Consider the following 17,964-nt stretch of genomic DNA (forward strand, 5'->3'; position numbering starts at 1 on the left):
GGTTCTTTTCTTTTATTTTTAATATAGATACACTATGTTTTTATGAGGAATTTCTGTAGTTATGGAACTCTATTCAGATATCTAACCCATCAAAATTGATGTGATAAAAGGCCTTCATATATGTGTATATACACACACATATATATAGTAATGCAAGTTTTTTACTGAGATATAATTGACATAGAATATTATATGAGTTTCAGGTGTAAAACATAAATATTCAATATTTGTATATATTGCAAAATGAGTACCATAATGTCTAGTTAACATCCATCACCAAACATAGTTACAAATTTTTTTTCTTGTGATGAGAACTTTTAAGATCAATTCTCTTAGCAACTTTCAAATACACAAGACAGTATTGTTAACTAAACCCACCATGCGGCACATTGTATCTCCTGGACTTACCTACTTTACGACGGGAAGTTTGTACCTTTCGACACCTTCACCCATTTTGCCCATTACCCACCCTCCACCTCTGGCAGCTTCCATATTTCCCGAGACCTCCATATTTTCTTAACAACCCCATCCCACGGAATAGGAACCTGATGCTGGTAAGTCAGAGAGCTGGTAAATGTTAGAGCCAAAATACAAACACTAGTTTTCTGATTATAAATCTTGCCTTCTTCCCACTAAACCATGGAAGTCTTACATTTCAATTCCATATTTTTAGAAGTTTAGAACCAAGGTGCTATGGGACTGTGTGAAGCATTTTGAATCACAGTTCAGAGATAACCTTTGGAAAAGTTAAATTGGAGTGGTTCTGAGTCACCAATTTGGAAGCAGGCAGTGAAAGGACAAATGCAGAAATTTATACCTGTGGTCCCAAAATATATTAGATATTTGTCAAGATTTTAATTGTTTTACTGAGAAGGAATAAGTAAAAATAGCTTATTCTTCAGGTTCACAGATGAACACTCGAGCAACATGCAATTAATCACAAGCTTTTTCTTATGCAAATATTATTTCAATGTAAAATCATTTCCATAAGTGCAACTATGAAATCCTTCAATAAACTGAAACAGAACACAGTTCAATTGTCACGAATGTGCCTTATTCTCTAGCTATGTTCCTTAAATGAGCTGGATTTGGACATACATTTTCTCATTGACTTTCATTACAAATTTGAAGATACTTTTCCATTTTTTCAACTAATGTACATACTTTCGGTCACAGACTGTGTCACAGTATGAATGGCACTATTTATCACTATACATAAAGGACTACATCCTGAACCATTTTATAATAAAAGCTAAGAAACGTGAAAAGGTGCTTTGTAACAGGGACCCTTCTATTATGGTGACTGAATATATGGCTTTCGGATTGGCTATCACCATCATTTACTATCTGAGTGACTTTAATAAAGTTACTTAAATTCTTGAAGGAAATTCTTAACTGTAAAATGAGGGTAATACCTACTTAATGGCGTGGTTGTGATTATAACATTAAATGACAGATATAAGATGCTTCATGCAATAAGTGCTCAAGAAGTAACAGCAGAAATAGGAGGGAGAGTAGCAGTAATTATAGTAGAAATACGGCAGTAACAGTAGCAGTAACAGAAATAACCTATTTAAATGGGTACCTAATATCACGGGCATCTCTATGCTTGAGAAAATCTATGGAACGAATCTGGGAGAATAAGAATACTCAACACGCCGCCTCCACAGCCAGTCCTTGTGCTTGGATTTCCCACCATCAGAATCAAGGACTGTGTTTTCAGGGGACCGCTGGTAAAAGGTTAGAGACCCTGAACCCACGTACGATGAGAGGACTTTTGAGGATTCTTCTGAGAGGAAGTGGTGAGAAGAAATCAAAGGGGAAGGATGAGAGGAGAACGAGAACAAAGGTGAAGGTTCTGGCCTATCAAGGGGTGAAGGCAAAGTGAGAAACCCCCAGGCGACAGGGCAAAGGACTTTTAGAAACAAAGTTTCTAATTTGTTTTTCTACTGAATTTGGCCAAGCAGTATGCACGGTGGGATCCCTGCCGGTGATCCCTAAATGCTGAGAAAAATTAAGTTCACAACTAAATTCTTTGTGTGAGTAGAATTTTATAGCAATTAAGGAAAGGGCAGGTGCAAACCCAAGAACCAGCCTCAGAGATCTTGAAGCAGACTTTGAACTTCTGCAGGATGTGGAACGGACACCGGAGTTCATCCTAACTGGATCTTAGCAGAAGGGAGACGTAGCTGACATCTATTAGACATTTGCTACCTAAATTCTTCTACTTCCCATTCATCACCATCACCACCAAATCTAAGGTCCCTTAGTGAATTCCCATTCACTGTTCAGGTCTCAATTTTCAAATCACCGAAGGTCTTCCCAGACCCTCCTACGTCCAGGTTTGGTATCACTGCTGGGCCCTACGATAGCACCCTATACACTTCCCCTGTCACAGCATTTTTCATCATGATAATGTGATTCAATGACTCCCCGCCCCCAATAGGCTTTAAACTCTATGAAGACAAGAACAATGTTTGTGTATACCATGCCATCCCCAACAGAGCACTGCACTCAACACACTATAGGAGCTCCGTAAATCATTAAAAGAGAAAGCAAGTTGAAGAGAGAAAGAAGGAAGGAGGGAAGAATGTAGAAGGAGAGAGACAATGACCAAAGCATGACACGCTCACCGTTGTTAGAAAGGACAGCCCCGTTGGTTGGACATGAAAGAGGAGAAACTGAAACCCAAATACCAACCCAAAACGAAGTCTATTCATGACCCTGTCATTCCCCATCCACAACTGATCTTTCAGAGCCGGGACACCTGGGAGGCCAAGTTTCAGGGGGCAGTCCATGGTTTCTAAAGAACGCACTTTTTTCCAGCTTTACTCTCTGGATTAATCAATTACTCCAGGAACAAAGATGCTAGAAAATTTAGTTAGAGACAAAGAAGGCAAAGAAATATCTCCTCCACTGTGTGTTTCCCTCCACTTGTAAAGGGCTGACCTAGCCTGGCAATGGTCAGCATCTCTTGAGTTACGGAGCTACAGTGAGATGGGGGGAGGGCATCCAAGACTGGAGCAGCAGACAAATATGAAAACCACAGCAGTTCAGACTATCAAGAAGGAAGCCCAAGGTCACAGGGGAAAGAGCGCTCATTCTGAGTATATTGCTATATAGCTAAGAGTTCAACCCAGAAGTATATGTGAGCAGACTTTCAGGGGTGGAAAGGAGCACATTATTTAAATATTATTAAACAATATTTAATAGTGGATATTGTTTAAAATATGCAACAACTTCAACCCACAGCATATGCAGCTTGCTTTTGAGAGCCAGCCCGGTGTGGTGTGTGGGCATCTGTCCAGTTTCAAGCATTGAGAAATGGAGTGAATAATCACTGTTCTTTGCTCAGCTCTTCATTCCCAAGACCTGGATAGGCTCCCCTGAAGATAGCCTTTGGGTAGGAGAGAGTCTAACTAAACTCTTTCGTGGCAGACAAAGGTGATGATGCTTGCAGTGGAGGTTGAGGCAACATTCCAGGGCAGATTAAGAAGAAAATTCACCTCTCCAGTTGAAAGCCAGAGGCAAGGGAGAGAGGGCTCACCCCCACCTCCACCTACCCCGCCCCCACCCCCGGGGCTAAGAAACAGATACACAGGATTGCTGATGGTGGTTATTAGCAAATGGAATCCCCGGAAATTAAACTAATGATCTGAGGGAGTTGCATTGCCAGAAAAAGAAAAGGAAAAAACAAAAGAAACAAAAAAACTCAGGCTTAGTAAAGAAAGGCCCACAATTTCTCAGCTTCTGAAGCAATCCCAAAGCCCAAGTATTTGTACCAACGGAAAGCGACTGCTTTGAAGACACCCCCCACATCATCCCAAATGCCACTCTCAGATAGTCCTGAAAGGCGCTGGACAAGGGCAATTCAGCAGTCAGAACCTGAGACAGCCAGATCTACTAATGGAAGGACTCGCTTCACTGCCAGCGGTGAGATGACTGATTGATGCACATGAGAATCTGGGATCCTGTAACTTATCAACAGTAGAAGGCATAAGCTCTGGACTTATTATCAATGATGGCTCTTCTTTTTCTGTTTTCTAAGTGGGAGGTTATTATTGGAGTTATTCCAATTTTTCCTCCATTTTGTACCAAACGTGTGAGACGTGTCTATCGTTAATAGTCCATGGGTAGCAAGATATCACATGCAGACAAGAACAAGAATGAACTAGAATAAGAATGGAATTCTCCCAGAAATCCCGTGATCTAATTGAGAATACTATCCCCATAAAAGCTCTTATGAATGCAATGCAGAACATGACTTTGGGACATCCTGCCCAAGTAAGGGATATATACTGTGTGGAAATGATATTTATATGATACAGTCAAATCACCTTAGATGGAGGATCTTTAAATGCATGAAAGAAAGAAAAAAAAAGGTGTCTGCATGTGGTAGAGAAGGGGATCTGTAGTTCACCCAGCTCAAACCTGTTCACCCAGCTCTGGGAATGCCCAGTACACACCCTAATCCCATTGCCATCTACAAGGCCAGCACAGCAGGACTGCTGACAGCCTTTTCTGTACAATGTGACTGCTCTCCAAGACCATACTTGCTTGTACCAAGAGTGTACACCTGTCCCAAGCAGAGCCAATACAACCCTTCTCAGAGGAAACTGGAAATGCAATCAAGGTTTCCACTTCAGTGTGGCCTCCTCCTGAACAGAGGAAACGAAACCACAGAATTTGACTGAGGCCATGTTTCTAATATGAAGAATGAGCAGCAGAGGAGACCAGTCCACAGAAAGAAGACTGAGCTAGCGTGCAAAGGCCAACACAGAGAGAACTGAGATGGACTCCCATTCCTTGGTTTGAGTTCAAGCCATAGGCTGTATGCCTGCCCTTGGATTTTATGACACATTCCTTTACTTTTAAAACAAAATCCCCCTTTTTGCTTAAGCTACCTCAAATCAGTTTCTGTTCATTATAACCAGTGGAGTCCCAAGTAATCAAGAGATTCACCCCAAGATTTGAGACATCCTTTTTATCACAAAGACAGCCTCCATTTTGAGACTTCTGTCTACAGGAATGGCCTGGTGATAGTAAACACAGACTGAGAGACTGAATGAGCACATGGATCATTAATTAGATCAGGATCTCTCTGACCGTTTTTACCCCAGTCTATTTCTGTTATGGAATTATAATTTCCTCACATAGTCGTACTGTTAAAGCAGGTCTCAATTTTCCCCAAAACGACTTCTTTAGAACTAACATAAGAAATGGGTGAGATTTTGATGGCCAGGAATAGACAGCTTGGGTCCCAGGCAGCCGTGCACCTCATTCAGCTCTTCACTGATGTTCTGAGTGAGGCTGCCTGCTTCAGAACTAGATTTCAGGAGCTACACTTCCACCCAGGAGGAAGTAGTCCAGGAAATTCATCCTGGGAAGACCGAAGATGTAATCTGTGAAGCAGCATGGAACACAGAAACCTGGAACAAGTGTGAGACTAACAGTAAAGAAGGAAAAATCAGATGCTTCCGAAAACATGAAAGGCAGAGAGATGCTCTTATTTCCTGACTTGAAGGTGTTCCATTTTACCAGCCTCTGAAGCAAAAGGAGACATTTGATCAGGAAAATTACAGGAAGTTGGGAGCTGGAAGAGTACAACCACTTGGGGTCTGGGAGCAGCCCAAAGGAAGCTGGGAACACTCTTGCCTACAGGAAGGATTCAGAATCTCTCAGTAGGGTAACCTGAGAAGTACTCAAAGGAGAATTCATCGACGTGTGTAAGATGTTGTTCTTTCTTTCTTTTTTTCCTCCATACTTAGAGTGAAGAGACCAATCAAACAAGAAAAATGTGAGGAATTCCCATGCCCAGTCTGATGAGGTCAGCCTCTAGCCACTGTTCAACATGGCAGAAAACCTGCTTGATCTTTATCAACCGATGAGATATACATTTGTATAGAATCTGTAGTTTCCTTTTTAAATAATTTTAATTTAGTAATCCTGTTTCTAAGGAAGTAGTAAAGTTTAATTACTGAAGTAGAGAGCGTTTTATTTAAATAATTTTGATTAGGTTACCATGAATTTGAGGAATTGATGGAGTACAGATGTTAAGTGCTAAGTAATAACGTTTTTTGGTTCAAAGTAAAAATGAATTAAATAAATAGGAGTCAAAATTAATCCACAGAATTAAAATTAGATTTGTTTTTAAACGCTGCCTATAAATATTATAATACTGAAATTTAAATACAAATGTGTACGAGCCTTCAAAATTATTTTCGTCTATTTACCTGATAAATACCGACTCAAGAAACTGCCATGCTGAATTCATTCAATTATCTTTCGTGGCAGTTTAACTGTCCTTGTGCAGCTTTGGTTTTTGAGTGCAAACACTATACTCAGTTTTCCCATACACAGTATACTACTAGCATATGGTACAGTGCTGATTTAGTAGAAAGCTGCTTGCAAAGGAGGTCTGAAGAAAGATTTCTCAGAAGTCTGTGAGGATTCTTCTGCTCCTGCTGTTAAAACATATTTTGTAGATTTAAAATATATTCATGGAACCAGGTCGTCTGAGTTTTCATCATCTATGACTGGATTTCTGTGTGCCAAGTACTTTTTTATGTTGCTCATTTTAGTAAACCTTTTTGTATCCCGAGTTCTCAATAGAATGCCACCCTGCCCATCTGTTCTGTCTCCCTCCTCTGTAGGTCCCCTGCTATGTTGCCAGGGCAACACTACCTGCTACGACATCCTAACGAATGGTTATCCCTTCACTAGACTTCTGATACCAAATGTAACACTTGGCTCTCAAAACCACGGCATTTTATCCTTAGGGTTAAGGTTTCTTCTCTAGGAGATACCTGCCTAGCGAGGCAGGAAGCATTCTCAGGGGTCATCTTCCCACTGTTTCCTTAGCCAAGAGCTTCCTTCCATGTTTAAGAAGCCAATACCGTCCCATCTTTCACCCTAGCAGACTCCATCACCCACAAAAGCATCTAGAATTGCTGGGGATAGCAAACCATGGCAAGAAGACTCACACCAGTGTTTCAAACTTCTGTGTGACCCAAACTACCCCGGGCTGCATGTTAACAATACAACGGTTGCTCTGGACTCCGCCCTTCCTTGCTTCTGATGCAGGAGCTGTGGAGTGGAATCCAGGCTTCTTTTCAACAAGCTCCTGGGTAGATGTACAACAGAGCTTGGGAAACAATGACCTAGATTTTCTAATTCAGGCAGCACAGGATCAGACACTGTTTTTGTACACAGAGGACTTGGGTGACCTGCATTGCTGAGATAGCTGATTGAAAATGCAGATTCATGGGCCCCACCTCTTAAAATCAGAATCTGAGCATGGCATCCAGATGTTTGCATTTTAACAGGCATGCCACTGCAGTTGTGATGATACTAGAGAGACCAATCAGACCTGGATCCAAATCCCAGCTCTGCCACCTAAGTAACTAGAAGCACATTTTTTTTTTTAAAAAAAAGTCTCTGTATCTATTTATCTATAAAAGTGAGGGTGATTATATCTACCTTCTATATAAAAGGATTGTGTACATGAAATAGAAGCCGTGCATTTTTGGCTGTTTCTGAACTAGGCCTGGTCAACTAGAGGGGATATATAACAGGCGAAAACACTATGCAGTCCAGCCATCATTTCTGAGTAATGATGGAGTCTTTTTGAGGACAGACAACCAGGGAGTAACTTCTTCGAACCAAAATTCATGTTATAAAACTCCAGCACAGTTTCAAGAGACACAGCAGATGGCCACAGCAGTGAAGATATAGTGTCAATCATTTCAAGAATCTACTGATACACAAAATACTTCTGTTTTTATACATGTGCAACACATACATAAATGTTTATTTCATAAAACCCTGGACCCTAGGGATTGTGTTGCATATACAGAACCCCAGAGGAGAAAGCTAGAGAACCGCCGCCTTGGAGAGTGGTACCTGGACACACTGTCCTTCCCACATCACGCCACCAGCCGGTATTTCATTCCCTAGACGTAAGAGGAAGAGTCTCTACCAGACTCTTGTTTCTCGAGCTTAGTCAAGTTAAAAATCTTTCTCCAGCTGTCATCGATCTTCCAGGTTTCCAAGACACGTTCAGAGTGCCATTATCATGATGCATCCGTAGTCAAGAATGATAATTCCTCCCTGTAGACTGCATTGTCCATCTCACAGATTTGGGGGTGCAAAGTCAAGGTTATCTGGAGTTAGGGTAGAAGCAAAGCGTAACATTCCGATTCCTCTGTTTCCAATTTCAGTGTGGCAGGGTCCTGCTCAGTTGAAGGCTGCCGTTCGTTTCCAAATGGCCCTCTAAAGAAAAACAACTCACAGAAAAAGACTCCTCAAAAGTGGCAGTGGTGACCTTAAACACCCATAACCCTTCCCATTGATCAACTTCCTCAACTTGAGGTAGATGAAGAACAGAGAATCTGATGTTGAAAGTAACACCAGGAAGACAATTAAATAATTGGAAAATAAAACCTTTTGGGAAAGGCTAAAGGAAATAAGATATTTAGCCCGGAGAAGAGAAGGCTGAGGAACGACCTAATTATAGGCTTCAAGTACATGAGGAATTAATCTACAGCAGATGGTGACCAGCTGTTTTCAATTCCCACTGAATACAGTACTACAGAAAATTGGCTTAGAGGGTACTATAAAGGATTTAGGATAGATAAAAGAAGGAATTTACTGGTTTTTGAGGGTCACAAAGGTTAAGAGGAGATAGGCTCTATTACTTAGGGAGATGACAGCCACTCCTTCTTTGAGGTTCCCTGGTTTGGACTGGTTCGTTGAAGTGCACTGAGGGGGAAAGAGAGCCTTACTCTGTTGCGGCGAAGGCCAGCCCATTCCGCGGTTGCTCATCACACCTGTGCGTTTTATTCATATAGCTTTTCATGGTTGTATTTTTGTTTTCCAGAAGTCATTATGATCACTCCCAGTGGCATTTATCAAGTGCCAAGTGTATGCCAGGCATGGTTAAAGAAAACTACATAGAGTCCACTTTTTACCCTTCAGGCCTTTGCCATCTGACAATTAGAAGCGTTTACTAAGTGGCATCTGAGTGCCAGGCACTGTTTTAGGAACAGGTGCTATCCAGATGAATAAGATATGGCTGTTCTCAACAACAGTGGGATTGCGTGTGTGTGTGTGTGTGTGTGTGTGTGTGTGTGTGTTGGGGAAGTAGCAAGGGAGGTATGTTATAATCAGTAACTTAAAAACCACACAGACCTGTCCCCTCCCTCCAGAGACTCTTGCTATGCCTTTAGTGGCATATTGTTCTGATACATTCTACAAATCATATTCTTCACCTGCAATTTGAGAACCCTCTTGTTTTACTACTAAATGTAAGAAGAAATACATTTTAAACTGTGATTTGGTATACACTCACATACACACAGTATACATACACATATGTACATTCATACATACACAAATAAAAAAAGATTTCACAAAGTACTTTACTACCACTTTTACATTTTATATTCTATTCTATTTTATTCATTTTTTAATGCTGGTCAATTCCAATATGTTGATTTTACAACTCTCTAATTGATTATGACCCATAGTTTGAAAAACAGGGACATGGGGAAGCTTTGCTGAGGCCTGAGGGACAAGAACTCATACTTGTGTGCCTCAGTCACAGGGCAAAATGTAAGGTATGGGTTTAGACTAAGAGAAATAGGCCAAATCTCACAAGCTTCTCCAAACTTTAAACTAAAAGGGTACATATGTTCCAGTCTGTCACCAAGGTGAAAAAGTATGGGGACAAAAGCCCCGGGGTTTATGAAGCCCTCTGGGGTAAAGCTTGCTGGCATGCTCCATATCCGTCATGGTGCTGGGGACGAGGGCAGCTGACTAATGAAGACTGGGGAGAGTCAGGGTCCTAACAGATAAGGCATATTTGAAGTTAAAAAGACACCAAGCATAGAGGAAGCCTAGGTATGGAGAAGGGAACACTGACTTCCAGTCCCAGCTAGGTCACTAATTAAGTTCAGTGGATCCAAGCAGCTCACTTAGTGTCTCATGAGATAAAGCAGCAGAATCAGCTACAAATAACCACAGGTGCTGCGACAGCACACAGGTCATTCTCCCTCAGCACAGAGCGAGGGGATGACTCAGCTCTGTGAGTCACCCCGACCTGAGATAGTGACGCTGTCAGTCGGCATTGTCTTCTACTACCTGGAGAGGCCTGTGAGTCATGACGCTGTCATACCGACCTGAGATAGTGATGCTGTCAGTCGGCATTGTCTTCTACTACCTGGAGAGCCTTCTCTTTAAAATCATGACTTAAGGCTAGCATTAGAGCTTTTAGAAATGGAGGCAAGATCAAAGGTTAGGTTATAAGGCCCAACTGGTTAACCAACAATGAGTTGCAGACGAGGAATATGAGCCTCAGTTTCCTTATCTGTAAAATGAAGATAATCACAGCCACAGGAACAAGAGCATATTCTGGCTCACAGCTGGGCCAGTGCATAATGTCAAGTCCCTGCTTTGCTTTACTATACCTGCTGAGTGACACCTGGTCAGAGGGTGAGGAAAAGAACATGGCTGTGGAGGCTGTGTGGTCTGATAGGGAAGAGATATTAATATAAATATATGCACACACAACTATTCATACACATAGATACATATATGTATATTCATGTATTCAAATGAGATAATACACTCAAATGAACCGTGATTCCTACCCTCAGAGAACTCCGAAGTTAGCAGAGGGAGACAGACGTGGAAATGATTAACCTAAACAAAGCACTCTGCAGTCCGTGATAGAAATATGAATAATAAAAAATGGGAGCATTTGACTCCCTAATCACAACCTCTTCTATTTCCAGTTCACTTCCCCTACCACTGACAGTCAGGGCTGCACTGTACCTCCCCTCTGAGAAGACAGTTAGAAATGTGTTACATAATTTTGGTTGTCAGATGTCTTAGCCCATTCCGGCTGCCATACAAAATGCTACGGACTGGGTAGCTTACAAACAACAGGAATTTATTTCTCACGGTTCTGGAAGCTAGAAGTCCAAGGTAAGAGTGACAGCATGGCCAGGTGAGGACCCTCTCCTGGTTGCAGATGCCCCTTGTGTCTTCACGTGGCAAAGTGAATTCTATGGGGGTCTCTGCTAAACATTTAAGGAAACAATACCAATGCTACAGAAACTCTTCCAGAATTTTTAAGCGGAGGAAATCCTTGCTCTACGAGGCCAGCATGACCTTGAATAACAAAATCAAAAAAAAGACATGAGAAAAAAAACTATAGAATAGTATCCCCCATGACTATATGTGCAAAAATCTTAAAATCTTAGCAAATTGAATCTAACAAAGTAAAAAAAGTTCAACTATCTTTAGTCACAGATGAGATCATTTATGTAGAAAATTCAATAAAATCTACTTTAAAAAGCTACTAGAACTAATAGAATGTAGCCAGGTTGCAAGATCATTTACAAAGCATCAAAACATATAAAATACTTAGGGGTAAAAGATACAAAAAACCTACAAAAGATATGAAAGAGCTACACGGTGAAAACTACAAATTACAGTGAGACATTATAGAAAACCTAAATAAATGGAGAGCGATGCCTTGTTCGTGAATTGGAACAGTTAATGTTAAGATGTCCATTCTCCCCCAAGTGATCTATAGAATCAAACAATCCCAATCGAAAGCCCAGGAGGCTTTTCTTTTTGTATAAACTTACAAGCTGATTCTAAAATTCATACAGAAATGCAAAGAATCTAGAAAAGCAAAAGCAAATTTAAAAAAGAAAAACAAATTTTGAGGGCTAATTCTATGTAATTTCAAGACTTATTATAAAACTATATTAGTTAGGACTGTGGGCGATTAACATATAGACAAACATCAGTAAAAGAATACGGATTTAAGAAACAGACCCACACATATATGAACAACTGATGTTTTACAAAGGTACTTGTTTCAAAGTAAATTTTCAATAAACGTTTGTAGTAGTAGTAGTATCTTGCACTTTTATATATTTCTAAGGATGGGAGCAAAGGAGGGAGGAAGGGAGAGAGAGAAGAAACAGAAAGGAATAAGGAAGACTGTGTTTATTTGTAGACAACACGATTATGTCCATAGACATCCACTAGTTACCAGATGCCTACCATTTGGGGACAGGGAGAGAGCGTGGGCAAGGCCCTTCTTGAGGGGCTGACAGCAGACAGCTGGTGAAGACAGCTCTGCCAGCAGCAGGGACACAAGTCCCTTCTTCCTCAAGCAGAACTGGGGCAACACATCAGAGACCACCACAGGGACATACAGCAATGGTAGGGTGACAAAGCTTTGTGCCAGGTCACCCAAATGTAGAGGGTGCACTTTAATCATGTATTTATAAATGTTAGTGCCCAATCAGTAGGAATGACTAGTTAAAACTACAAAGTTGACTTGAGAGATGTTTGGTCTTTTTAGTTCAAGTGCCAAAGCTGCTAGCTAGGGCTCTCGGCCTCAGGGCAACTTTTCTGGTTGTGTCCTGTGGGAAGTCTGAGTGAGTCATAGACAGCAGCAGTCTGGAACCTGGCTACCAATTTCAAGGGGATAAAGAGGCAACCTGGAGTATTAATGATTCCCAGGGCTGGGAGTAAGAGCATGCCCTTAGGGCTTATGGGGCCTTCCAGTTGAATTGTCTCTATCCAAATTATGCAGTGCTTAGAAAGAAAATGAGCTTAATCTTTCCCTGAACCTCACAGACCTTATGATTTCCACAGAAAACAATCAGGTATCCTCACAGCATGGGGTGTAGGTTGTAGGTGGGAGGGATGATACCATAAGCCAGTGTTGGAACAACCATAACAAAGTAAAAATAAGAACGCCTTTCCTTAACCTTCCAGGCTTGTCATTACCCAAAAATCACAGCAGTTGGCAGTGAAAAATTATTAATCACAAGAACGATTCTGAAAAGAAATACTTGTTGGAAGACAGGGCTCAGAAAAAAGGAACAGGGAATGAACAGCATTATCATTGGAAATATAACTATATGAAGCAATGACTGGTCAAAACCATAGGTGGGAAAATAGCTGATGAACAAGTAAGACATATAGAGAATAATTCTTAAGACTTTCAGAGTTCATGCATTAATCTCTAACTGAAAAGGTGTTTGCACATTAGCAGTGAAAAACGATTCACCAGATGACTCACGAAATCATGAACCTGTGGCTTGAATAATAGAAACGCGTTTTTGTTTAGGACAGAGTTCTTAATGTAAGAGGTTTTTCTTGGTTGGTTTGGTTTGTTGTTTGGTTTTGTTGCTGTTGTTATCAGAAATATCCAAGGACCTATATTTCCAAGTTGTGATAAGTTTTCTTATCATTGTACGTGACTGCGCATATAACTTTGCTCAGTCAATTCAAAGGTTTGAATTCAAGGAATAGAAAATCATCACTATCAATTTTTGAGTGTATGCTATGGAATCAGGATAATTCAGGATAAGCAGAGAAGATTCTGTAATAAGGAGGAATTTGCAGTCAGGCAGACCTGAGTTCACTTCTCAGCTCTGCCACTTACTAGCTGTGTGGCTTTAGGCAAATTCCTTAATCTGACTGAGTCTATTTACACACCCATAAATGGAACTAACAAGAGTACCTATCATGCAGCGTTATCAGAGGTATTAAATGAGGCAATGTGGGTCAAATGATTAGCACAGAGCCCTGAAAACAGTTATCTGTCCACTAAACAGTAGCTGCTGTTACTCATTTTGTCATCATTGTCCTTATGTCGTTGTTGTTATGGTGATTTCTAAGCCTAAATGTAAGGCCTCTAGAAGAAAAGGGGACATTCTAACCCCTGCTTCAAGAAGAAGGTGTTTAACCTTTCAGGGAAATTATGCCATCGAGGAAAAAGAATTAAAACAAAGATTAGTTGAGACTCCTACTTTTTCATTTGCTTTCCCCCGTGGTTGAGTGAAGGGAAGTTTGAGTACAAGGTCCTTTTCAAACAACAGACCTACCCTAAAGCCAAGGAAAGATTCAGAAAACCCCACTGCCACCCAGAGTTTCTGATTAAACATCAATGATGGGCAGCCTTATTTTCAGGCACAATAGTAGGGGGAGGGGGAGAGAGGAGGTGTAGAAGGGGAAGTCCTCCACCACTAGCTGGACATCATTTCTGACTTCTGTTTACCAAGGGTTTTTCCTTTCATACCCTCTGGATTGGCGGGAAGGAGATCTGTGTTATATTTGCAGTGTCAGTTGCTCTTTGCCTCGATTCTTTTAGGACTCCGAACCTTCAAATTTGACATCAGCACACATGAATTATTGATACCATAAAATAAGTATTTATAACAAATAATTTTTAGAGGGGCTCATGACAGTCACAGTACAATCAGCATGCCAATTCTGTCATCGTTTGCTATTTATTCCACTTCCTTCCTAGCGAATCCCTAGGCTACCTGAACTGCAAGAGGGTTAATGACTTGTCCAAGGGAAATTAAGTCCTGGTTGAGCCAGGAGTAGACGCATATGACTGAACTCCTAGAACAATTTTTTTCTTTCCCTCTAGTTTTATTGAGCTATAATTGACAAATAAATTGTAAGATACTTAAAGGATACATCGTGATAATTTGATATACATATACACCACGAAAGAATTCATCTAGTTAATTAACACATCCATCACCTCACATATTTGTATATATTTGTGTATGAGGGAACATTTAAGTTCTACGCTCAGCAGATTTCAATTACACAAGACAGTGTTATCAAGTATAGTCACCATGTCATACATTAGACCCTCAGACCTTATAAAAAACAATATTCTTTCCACCATAACTAATTCATTTATTTAATCAAAAGGCACGAGCATACATCTATACTATATGTCAGACTCTGCTTGGTACTCAGGATATAAAAGTGAAAAATTAATTCCCCATCTAGTAGGAAATTATTTGCTATTTATTTACTGCCACACATGTAAATAAATAAGTGCAATAAAGTATTTGAGTATGATCAAAGTAAGACTGGGAAAATTTAATTTTCCTGGGAATATCGGAAAAGCCTCAGCAACGGAGATGATTCTTGGGTTTTGAAGGATGAATAGATGATTACTGGATGGATATTTCGTGTGAGGATGGCAGAGAACATATTCTAGGAAGACAAATCAGTGTAACGGCATCATGAATATGCCAAAAATAGCCTCATGTGTCTGAGCAGCTACAAACAGCAGGCTATAGCTACAGCCTACCTGGGAAGGGGAGCGACACACTAAAGCAGAGCAGGACTAGATGTGGAGGGCTTCAGGTCATCCTGAGAATTTAGATGTTTCCTGTGGGCAGGAGGAGCAATTAAAGGGTTTAAGCACAATCAGATTTGCAATTTAGAAAATGGGTCTGGGAAGCAGTGGAGGTTGGCTTGGGAAGATAGGGGACAAGTGACAGGAGTTCATTACAAATGCCCCAGCTCCAGATGGTGCTATAGTTTAGGCCATGGCAATGGCAGTGGAGTGAAAAGCTAAGAGACGCTGTGAAAGATACGAAGGAAGTGGAAAAGTGGGAGGAAGGGGTTCAGTAGGCCTTCCTGCTTTCTTCTTTGAGTGAATGGATAGATATTGGTATCATTCACTGAAATGGGGATTTAAAAAGATGTCATAGGGGACATGGTGAGATCAGTTGCTTAAGGAACAGTGAGGTAAAATGTTGAGCAGACAGAAGAATCTGGCGTTTAGGGAGAGTTCTGGCCTAGACCTATAGGTTTTGGAATAGTCACCTTGTATATAATGGTTAAAGACATGAGAATTGATGAAATTACCCAGAAAGAATATGCAGACCAGTGTTTCTCAAAGAGTGATTCTCTCACCACGGGCATGAGAATCATCTAAGAAGCCCATAAAAATGTAAATTCCCAAGCCCAATTCCAGACAAATGAAGCCAAATGGTAAGGAAGGGACTCATTGGGTCTTCTGTATTATGAACAAAACACCTCTGGTGATTCTAGTGCAACTGGAGTTTGAGATCCACTGAGATACAATAGTGTATTAATCAAGACTGTCCAGAGAAAATAAAACTAGTAGTGTGTGTGTGTGTGTGTGTGTGTGTGTGTGTGTGTGTGTGTGTGTGTAGACAGGTTATCTATCTACCTATAGATACATAGAGTGATATAAAGAGAGAGAAAGAGATGGATTTTAAGGAATTGGCACATGTGATTGTGAAGGCTGGTGAGTCCAAAATCTGCAGGGTAGGCTGGTAGGCTGGAGACCCAGAGAAGAGCTGGTGAGACAGCTTGAGTCCTAAGACAGTTTGCTGGCAGAATTCCCTCTTGGGATTGGGGAGATTAATCTTTTTTTCTATTAAGGCCTTCAACTGATTAGATGACGCCCATCCACATAATGAAGATAATCTGTTTTACCCAAAATCTACTGATTTAAACTTTAATCTCAGCTAAAAACGCCTTCACAGAAGCATCTAGAATTATGTTTGACCAAATACCTGGGTACAGTGCCCTAGGTAAGTTGACAGACGAAATTATCCATCACAAATAGGAATGAAAATGGAAAAGAAAGAAATTCAAAGAAAGAACCCTAATGGGCACAAAACTGAAGCAAAGCAAGAGAAGGACAAAGCAGAGAAAGGCAAGAAGAGTGACCACAGAGATGCTAGGACAACTACAGAAATGGTGCCATGGAACCTGGAAAAAAAAAAAAAGATTAAAATGGTCAACAGTGCTCAATGGCACAGAGAAATCAAAAAGATGATAAGGGAAAGAATTCACTGGATTTGAGAAACAGATATTTGGTGACATGCCAAGCAGTTTCAGTGACACTGTGGAGGGAGAAACTTGATTGAAGTTAAATGGAAGAAAGAAGAAACCATTAAAAACAAAAGAAAAAATTATAACCAGAATTGGAGAGAGTGGAGGGAATGCTCATATACCATTTTAACATGATCATATCATTTGGCAGAGCTTCTAGAAAATTATTCCAAGAAAATTAATATATATCTATGCCAAGATTTGGCTATCAGCTATTCATCTGAATATGGTTTCTAATGGTATTACAAAGAAAGAGAGAGAGAGAGAGAGAGAGAGAGAGAGGACTTACATGTACAATAATAGAGTATTGAGTAAACCAATTGTGTTTTCACCCAGGGCAGATTTACTGTGAAGATAATGAAAGTTAAGCTTTGGAGTCCTCATTTGCATGGACTCCTTCAGTACTGTGGGGTAGGTGCTCATAATTTTGTATAAATAATTTTATAGACTTTTCCTTAAATAAGGCTCGCCAAATTGTGTAAGCTTTAGGCCCCTCCAAAGCTGACTCCCCTCTGAGTATATGCATATAGTTATAAAAATAAAGCTGTGTTTAATAAGACAAACAACTCCCCCTAAATTGGCCAATGATTTGAACAGGTATTTCACTGCAGAAGACATTGATGGCATGGAGAAATACCACTTTTCAGCTACTAGAATGGCTAAATTGTTTTCATGCTCATGAGGATGCAGTAATGTAAAGCTCGCCTACATTACTACTGGGAATGCAAAACAGTAGTGCATCACTTTGGAAAACAGTTTGGCAGCTTTTTATAAACAGGTACTTGTGGTATGACTCAGCAACCTCACTCCTAGGAATTTACCCAAAAGAAATGAAAATGCGGGTCCACACAAAGACCTGTACACAAATGTTTATAGCAGCTTTATTAAAGATCATCAAAAACTGGAAGCAACGCAAATGTCCATCAACTGGTGTATGGATAATCTGTGGTACATCCAGATTTTTTTGAAGATAAATTAGACTTTATTACAATTAAAATCTGCAGCTATTTGAAAGACGTGGTTAGGGAAATGAAAAGAAATTACAGACTGGGAGAAAATATTCATAAGACATTATATTTTATAAAGGCCTTGTGTCCAGACCATATGAAGATTCTTCACAACTCAATAAATTCCATTAGAAAATGGGCAGAAGCTTTGAAAACACATAGATGCTTAAGCAAAGAGATTCTGATGGCAAACAAGCACATGAAAAGATGCTGAACATCATTAGTCATTAGGAAAATGCAAATTAAA

The sequence above is a fragment of the Pteropus alecto genome, unplaced genomic scaffold, assembly GCF_000325575.1.
Source record: "Pteropus alecto unplaced genomic scaffold, ASM32557v1 scaffold87, whole genome shotgun sequence".
NCBI classification, from domain to species: Eukaryota; Metazoa; Chordata; class Mammalia; order Chiroptera; family Pteropodidae; genus Pteropus; species Pteropus alecto.